General features: G+C 46.9%; 1 long non-coding RNA gene across 2 annotated transcripts; it reads left to right on the top strand.

The window, feature by feature from the left end:
* The first annotated feature begins 7,094 nt into the window (after positions 1–7,094).
* On the top strand, positions 7,095–8,747 carry LOC138663286 (uncharacterized). Of its 2 annotated transcripts, none has more exons than XR_011318147.1 (2): positions 7,095–7,150; positions 7,986–8,747. It is a non-coding gene; the product is annotated as an uncharacterized lncRNA (long non-coding RNA). The 2 variants fall into 2 exon arrangements; XR_011318146.1 differs by lacking the exon at positions 7,095–7,150 and adding an exon at positions 7,458–7,646.
* Positions 8,748–9,094: the final 347 nt, after the last annotated feature.

Here is a 9,094-nt window from a genome sequence, read left to right as displayed (position 1 = left end):
TGGAGCCGCGTGTGTACGTGATGTACGGAGCGGAGCCGCATGTGTACGAGATGTACGGAGCGGAGCCGTGAGTGTATGAGGTGTACGGAGCGGAAGCCATGTGTGTACGACATGTGCGGAGCGGAGTCGTGTGTACGAGGTGTACGGAGCAGAGCCATGTGTGTACGAGGTGTACGGAGCAGAGCCTTGTGTGTATGACGTGTACGAAGCGGAGCCGTGGGTGTACGGAGCAGAGCTGTGTGTGTACGAGGTGTACGGAGCAGAGCCATGTGTGTATGAGGTGTATGGAGCAGAGCGATGTGTGTATGAGGTGTATGGAGCGGAGCCATGTTTGTATGAGGTGTGTGGAGCGGAGCCGTGTGTGTACGGAGCAGAGCCATGTGTGTATGAGGTGTACGGCGCGGAGCCATGTGTGTATTACATGTACAGATCAGAGCCGTGTGTGTACGAGGTGTACGGAGCGGAGCCATGTGTGTATGAGGAGTATGGAGCGGAGCCGTGTGTGTATTACATGTACAGTGTGGAGCCGCGTGTGTACGTGATGTACGGAGCGGAGCCGCATGTGTACGAGATGTACGGAGCGGAGCCGTGAGTGTATGAGGTGTACGGAGCGGAAGCCATGTGTGTACGACATGTGCGGAGCGGAGCCGTGTGTGCGAGGTGTACGGAGCAGAGCCATGTGTGTACGAGGTGTACGGAGCAGAGCCTTGTGTGTATGAGGTGTACGAAGCGGAGCCGTGGGTGTACGGAGCCGAGCTGTGTGTGTACGAGGTGTATGGAGCAGAGCCATGTGTGTACGAGGTGTATGGAGCAGAGCCATGTGTGTATGAGGTGTATGGAGCGGAGCCATGTTTGTATGAGGTGTGTGGAGCGGAGCCGTGTGTGTACGGAGCAGAGCCATGTGTGTATGAGGAGTACGGCGCGGAGCTATGTGTGTATTACATGTACAGATCAGAGCCGTGTGTGTACGAGGTGTACAGAGCAGAGCCTTGTGTGTATGACGTGTACGAAGCGGAGCCGTGGGTGTACGGAGCAGAGCTGTGTGTGTACGAGGTGTACGGAGCAGAGCCATGTGTGTATGAGGTGTATGGAGCAGAGCCATGTGTGTATGAGGTGTATGGAGCGGAGCCATGTTTGTATGAGGTGTGTGGAGCGGAGCCGTGTGTGTACGGAGCAGAGCCATGTGTGTATGAGGTGTACGGCGCGGAGCCATGTGTGTATTACATGTACAGATCAGAGCCGTGTGTGTACGAGGTGTACGGAGCGGAGCCATGTGTGTATGAGGAGTATGGAGCGGAGCCGTGTGTGTATTACATGTACAGTGTGGAGCCGCGTGTGTACGTGATGTACGGAGCGGAGCCGCATGTGTACGAGATGTACGGAGCGGAGCCGTGAGTGTATGAGGTGTACGGAGCGGAAGCCATGTGTGTACGACATGTGCGGAGCGGAGTCGTGTGTACGAGGTGTACGGAGCAGAGCCATGTGTGTACGAGGTGTACGGAGCAGAGCCTTGTGTGTATGACGTGTACGAAGCGGAGCCGTGGGTGTACGGAGCAGAGCTGTGTGTGTACGAGGTGTACGGAGCAGAGCCATGTGTGTATGAGGTGTATGGAGCAGAGCGATGTGTGTATGAGGTGTATGGAGCGGAGCCATGTTTGTATGAGGTGTGTGGAGCGGAGCCGTGTGTGTACGGAGCAGAGCCATGTGTGTATGAGGTGTACGGCGCGGAGCCATGTGTGTATTACATGTACAGATCAGAGCCGTGTGTGTACGAGGTGTACGGAGCGGAGCCATGTGTGTATGAGGAGTATGGAGCGGAGCCGTGTGTGTATTACATGTACAGTGTGGAGCCGCGTGTGTACGTGATGTACGGAGCGGAGCCGCATGTGTACGAGATGTACGGAGCGGAGCCGTGAGTGTATGAGGTGTACGGAGCGGAAGCCATGTGTGTACGACATGTGCGGAGCGGAGCCGTGTGTGCGAGGTGTACGGAGCAGAGCCATGTGTGTACGAGGTGTACGGAGCAGAGCCTTGTGTGTATGAGGTGTACGAAGCGGAGCCGTGGGTGTACGGAGCCGAGCTGTGTGTGTACGAGGTGTACGGAGCAGAGCCATGTGTGTACGAGGTGTATGGAGAAGAGCCATGTGTGTATGAGGTGTATGGAGCGGAGCCATGTTTGTATGAGGTGTGTGGAGCGGAGCCGTGTGTGTACGGAGCAGAGCCATGTGTGTATGAGGAGTACGGCGCGGAGCTATGTGTGTATTACATGTACAGATCAGAGCCGTGTGTGTACGAGGTGTACAGAGCAGAGCCTTGTGTGTATGACGTGTACGAAGCGGAGCCGTGGGTGTACGGAGCAGAGCTGTGTGTGTACGAGGTGTACGGAGCAGAGCCGTGTGTGTATGAGGTGTACGGAGTAGAGCCGTGTGTGTATGAGATGAACGGAGCGGAGCCGTGCGTATAAGAGATGTACGGAGCGGAGCCGTGTGTGTAAGAGATGTACGAAGCAGAACCATGCTTGTATTACATGTACAAAGCGGAGCCGTATGTTTGTGCGGAGTGGCTACGGTATTAATGTGTATGGCAGGCAATCCCCACATGTTTAATGTCGTCTAACAGCTGTGAAACATGCGGGGTGAGGACTCAATTGAAGGGGGAATCTCGGATGTAGAAGGCGCCGTGGTAACGGGGGGCTGTGACGATGCTATTGAGTTTTATATACATGTGTGATAAAGTGATGTTATATTTCCATTACGTCCCTCAGGACAGCACCATGGACAGCACCATGGAGGACGTCCTTCCTCGACCCATAGCGGGACAGGATCATTGAGAGGTTAAAAGGAACCCCCACCTCCACCATCCAGTGCTTTTCCTGTCTCTACAGGGACGGATGTATGAGAGGTTGCTCCTAGAGCAAAGATAGCCTGTGGATTCTCTTCCCCCTGTCAAGTGGTCCGTGGCCGACACCTCACTGGGTAGAGGTCCCTCAGCTATCAGTGCTGTACCAGATGGACTCAGAGTTTGAGGGTCTCAGCCTTCCCTTTTCCCGGTCAGACGGACCATGGCTGACTCCTCTTTGAGAGGTTGCTCAGCCAACAGCCTGTGTAATGGGCTTAGGGGGATCGTGCGGCAGGTCCAATCCTTGCCCCTGTCAAGTAGCCCAGGGTGGAAACTCCCTGGTGGGGAGTCCCTCAGCCCCAGAGACCAGTCGAGCGGACGGGCTCCTGGGTAGAGCCGCTTCCTCCCAGTGGGGGGCTCTTGGCTCGGACGCTGACTGGCAAAACACCGCTACTTCTGAAAGTCGTGTGGTGGAGAAGGCTGTTGCACTTCCAGTGACGTCAGAGAGGGGCCCCGGCACATAGGATCGGTGTGCGTTCCACGATGGAACACGGAAGGGGGCAGAGGCAGTAATGCGGCATTTCTGATGGGACGCCACTTCCTTCCACAGTAGGCTCTCGGCGTTACCAGCTCCCCCTGTCTTCTAGCAGGTATGGAGCCAGCACAGGTGAGTGCATGGTTTAATGTTGCGTTGATGGCCTGGGACTCTGGGCTGACTCGAGTCTCAGGCCTTTATGCCAAAGCTGTACCTGGAACCCATTTGCAGCTAGGCCTTGGACCTCTAGGCTATGGTGGGGCCATATGTCCAGGCTACATCTCATGACGGGACTTCAGTTAGTTGCAGGTCTTGTCTGCACGGAGCCTTATGATTGGGCTTCAGAGTGACTTTTTGGAAGCATGCTTTCCATTTTCTGGTGAAGACTGCCCTCCAGCTGCGGCTCATTAATTAGCTCCTTCGGGTGGAGTCAGTCTGACAAATGAGATGTACTGTTCAGAGTGGAGATTTATCTGGAACTCTGATAGATTGCTCTTTTGCTTAAAAATAAAGTTTTTTATTGTTGTTATTTTTATTAATCCTTCCCGAAACTCCACATTCGGCAATCAGATAGACAGATTCTTGTCCCATAAGTCTGTTGCGTTTTGTTTACCAGGGACATCAGCACTGCCTTCTGTACCTTGTGGTGAAGCAGCAGTACTGTGTCGTGTGGCAGAGGATCCCATACTCGCGGCTCTTACAGCAGTCACGGCTCCTAAGATAAATGAAACTGCATCCAATGCTCTTACTGTTAAGACCCCATAGTCTCACTGCCTCACAGTAGATAATCTCCCTCTGTGATGAGGAAGAAACCGACTTTTTCTCTAGCCATGGAATATGGTTACTCCCACAATGGCAGTCTGAGTGTATAAAGATCCCTGAGAAGATTGCCTCTTGGGATATGTATGTGCGTATACAGTTAGGTCCATATATATTTGGACAGAGACAACATTTTTCTAATTTTGGTTATAGACATTACCACAATGAATTTTAAACAAAACAATTCAGATGCAGTTGAAGTACAGACTTTCAGCTTTCATTTGAGGGTATCCACATTAAAATTGGATGAAGGGTTTAGGAGTTTCAGCTCCTTAACATGTGCCACCCCTGTTTTTAAAGGGACCAAAAGTAATTGGACAGATTCAATAATTTTAAATAAAATGTTCATTTCTAGTACTTGGTTGAAAACCCTTTGTTGGCAATGACTGCCTGAAGTTTTGAACTCATGGACATCATCAGACACTGTGTTTCCTCCTTTTTGATGCTCTGCCAGGCCTTCACTGCGGTGGTTTTCAGTTGCTGTTTGTTTGTGGGCCTTTCTGTCTGAAGTTTAGTCTTTAACAAGTGAAATGCATGCTCAATTGGGTTGAGATCAGATGACTGACTTGGCCATTCAAGAATATTCCACTTCTTTGCTTTAATAAACTCCTGGGTTGCTTTGGCTTTATGTTTTGGGTCATTGTCCATCTGTAGTATGAAATGACGACCAATCAGTTTTGCTGCATTTGGCTGGATCTGAGCACACAGTATGGCTCTGAATACCTCAGAATTCATTCGGTTGCTTCTGTCCTGTGTCACATCATCAATAAACACTAGTGACCCAGTGCCACTGGCAGCCATGCATGCCCAAGCCATCACACTGCCTCCGCCGTGTTTTACAGATGATGTAGTATGCTTTGGATCATGAGCTGTACCACGCCTTCGCCATACTTTTCTCTTTCCATCATTCTGGTAGAGGTTGATCTTGGTTTCATCTGGCCAAAGAATGTTCTTCCAGAACTGTGCTGGCTTTTTTAGATGTTTTTTAGCAGAGTCCAGTCTAGCCTTTTTATTCTTGATGCTTATGAGTGGCTTGCACCGTGCAGTGAACCCTCTGTATTTACTTTCATGCAGTCTTCTCTTTATGGTAGATTTGGATATTGACACGCCGACCTCCTGGAGAGTGTTGATCACTTGGTTGGCTGTTGTGAAGGGGTTTCTCTTCACCATGGAGATTATTCTGCGATCATCCACCACTGTTGTCTTCCGTGGGCGCCCAGGTCTTTTAGCATTGATGAGTTCACCAGTGCTTTCTTTCTTTCTCAGGATGTACCAAACTGTAGATTTTGCCACTCCTAATATTGTAGCAATTTCTCGGATGGGTTTTTTCTGTTTTTGCAGCTTAAGGATGGCTTGTTTCACCTGCATGGAGAGCTCCTTTGACCTCATGTTTACTTCACAGCAAAACCTTCCAAATGCAAACACCACACCTCAAATCAACTCCAGGCCTTTTATCTGTTTAATTGAGAATGACATAACGAAGGGATTGCCCCCACCTGTCCATGAAATAGCCTTGGAGACAATTGTCCAATTACTTGTGGTCCCTTTAAAAACAGGGTGGCACATGTTAAGGAGCTGAAACTCCTAAACCCTTCATCCAATTTTACTATGGATACCCTCAAATGAAAGCTGAAAGTCTGAACTTCAACTCCATCTGAATTGTTTTGTTTAAAATTCATTGTGGTAATATCTATAACCAAAATTAGAAAAATGTTGTCTCTGTCCAAATATATATGGACCTAACTGTATGCTGATATGGACAAATAATTTGACATACTTATAATGTCTGAACTAATGACTCGTATAAATGCAGTTTCGAATAATTTCAAGTGTCGGAAGATTTTTACTAGCACCACCACCACCTTCATCGATTCAGAGTCCAGACTCCCTGTGTCTAACATCAAGTAAAACAAGAGCGCTTCTTTCAGCGCTTCTAATGAGAAGCCCGACGTTGGTATTGGCAGGATATATTACCTGCCAGATGGTGTATTCCTTAGTTTCAACAATATATAACCCTTACTTGGGGTTAGACATCTAAGGATTTGGAATAGATGTGATCTCATTGATGATTAATGTGCGTACATCCCAATGCTGTGCCATTATCCATGTACTAAGGCTAGGTTCACATTGCGCTAGGGGAGTCCGTCTAACGGACCCATAGACTTGAATTGTCTGACGCATCAGGCAATTACGTTTTTTTATGACGGACCTTGGAATGAAGCTTGCAGCGTTTTCGGGTCCGGTCAAGCTAAAGAAAGACTAACGGAAAGCGTCTATTCTGCCATTGAAGGCTATTGCAAACGCAGCCAGATGCAAATCATGCAAAATTTCCAAATCAAGCCATACGTTTGAATTGCGTTAATAAGGGTGGTCCATGTGGTCATGTGACAGGAAATATGATTTCAGCCATTTTTAGGAGAAGGGACACTACAACACATTGTCAACAGCACAGTCTGAGTGTCTTGCAAGCGATCAGAGGCAATGTAAGTACAATTCTATGTATTATTATATTATATATCTCTGTATACATCATGTGAGTGTGTATTGCACGTCGGATGTGTGTGTACTAAAAATGCATTGTTTTGTTTGCACACAGATGTCGGATAGTGAGGGAAGCAGCAGCAGTGTGTCTGCGGTGTTCTCCTCCCAATCGGTAGGCTTTCACTTTAAAAAGCCACAATAATGTTGTGTGTCACTCCAGTGTATTGAGGTAAGCACATGTATAATCATGATTTAATTGCAAATAGGAGTCTTCGGAACACAAACCCGCTAGGCCTCCCCCCCCCCCCCCGAAGAAACAGGCAAAAGCGACAAAGGTACATGCCACACATTTTGTTTTTTTCACGCATAAATTTATTGATACAGGAATTGTTAATTTTTTATTTTTTTTTAACTACACCATGGTTGTTGAACAAGGAGGACACAAGAAAAAAAAACAGCCACGCCGCCCTACCAGCGGTAAATATCACGCTATTAATGTTCCTTTTTGACCCAAAAAAACAGAAAAGTTTCCGTTTTTTTGGTATTAAAAAATCTACTAAATCTACTAAAAACCGACCAATCAAACATAGTACAAGAAATAAATATCTAAACAATGTGTAAAACCCTGGTTAAAAAACTATTTATCTACTATCTATCTATCTATCTATCTATCTATCTATCTATCTATCTATCTATCTATCTATCTATCCATCCAGTGAAATGAAAATGAAATTCAATATAACGTTTTGTGTTTACATAGTCCAAGCTGCCCACCAAAAAAAAAATGATTGTGGTTGACGAAGAGCCCTTGGACATACATAACGAGACGCTGATCACTCTAGTGGAAGCCAATCCATCCATATTGGACCAAAGCGACAGCTCCCACCACGATATAGTGAAAAACCGGAAGTTGTGGGATAAAATCATATGCCATTTTGACCCACGATATATGCATCCTCTAAGAAAAAAATTGGTAAATAGTGTTGAAGTTAACTTGCAAAATGTAAAGATTGCAAGCAGTCAAAAAAAATTTCCAATTTTTTTTTTTTTGTAACATTAAAAGCCGATGCTGTCCATACCCGTTGGAGATCTATTAGGGATCGCTTTGTACGTGACTTCCGCAACAGCCAAAACACACCCAGTGGATCTGGTGGCAAACGGGTCACCCCTTATGTGCATTATGAGCAATTGCTCGTTCTACAAAAAACTTTGTCACAGCGCTCGTAAGTAAAAAGATTTAGGTGTGCGAGACAAAATAGGTTAAATTCAAATAATTATATATATATATATATTTTTTGTTTTTTTGTTATAGAACGATATGCAGTACCGCTGCGCCTAGAGAGGCAGAGGAACCAGAGCCATCTCCACTGGAACCAAGCCAGCAGACGGGCGCTGAAGATGAGCGAGCCACGATCTGTGGAGAGAAGTACTGTGGCTTCTGGTGTCAGTGCCCGTTTGCAAGCACAGCGTGGACGCAAGCGAGCATCCCAAAAAGATGAAGCTGATGCCATAATTGTCGATTCCAACGGGTAGAGGATCTGTCGCAGTGAACACAGAGACCTGAGGCAGGAAATTACGGACTTGCAATCCCGTGAGTCTGTATATGCAGCCAATGAGTGGAAGCTCCTGCTTTTGTCCTATGTGCCTGTAGTTCAAAATATCCCGGCGCACAGAAACATTATGTTTAGGCAAAGACTTAATGACCTAGTTGAGGAATTTTTGGGCCCCCAGGAACCCACTTCCTCGAGAACAAGAAGCATGGACATGCCGACCTACAACCCACAATACAGAGGCCGGGGTGAACCGAGCATGGAACAGCAGAGGCAATGTAGCAGTCCATCGTACAGTTGGGCAGACAATACGTCCGCGCAATGTCAGTCTATAAGTACTGTTCACTGTCACCAACCTGTTGCAATTACAGCGTTTACATTTTTTGTGTTTAATTTCATTTCACCAAAGTTTTTGGGTATGTTTTTGTTCATCCCTATGGGATATCATATGTTTAAAATGTCTACCAACACTGAGGTTGGAATATTTTCTAAGATTTATAGTAAACTGTTACTTTAAAATTTCATATTCTTTTATGACTTGAACTTTTTACACTAGATAAGGTTATGGAAACTCAAACAAACAAAAATTGCCCCACACATTTCACCAATAACATCAGGCTTAAACATTTTCACACGTGTATGTCTTTCCATGGAACAAGGCCTTCATGTGTGAAGTAATTAGCAAATTGATCACGAATCCTCATAATTTCAATTGTAGACCGAACAGCAGTCAAATCTATTCTGAGGTTCGAATCAGTCATCGGGGTCAACCACCTGGGGTTCATGTGCAGACAGATGCATGCCTTCACTACACGGTCCACATTTTCAGGTTGCAGTTGCATGCATGTTAGTAATATATGCCATTTCAAGG

Source organism: Ranitomeya imitator, chromosome 2, assembly GCF_032444005.1.
Source record: "Ranitomeya imitator isolate aRanImi1 chromosome 2, aRanImi1.pri, whole genome shotgun sequence".
Taxonomy (NCBI): domain Eukaryota; kingdom Metazoa; phylum Chordata; class Amphibia; order Anura; family Dendrobatidae; genus Ranitomeya; species Ranitomeya imitator.
This window is presented reverse-complemented; position numbering and strand designations above follow the sequence as displayed.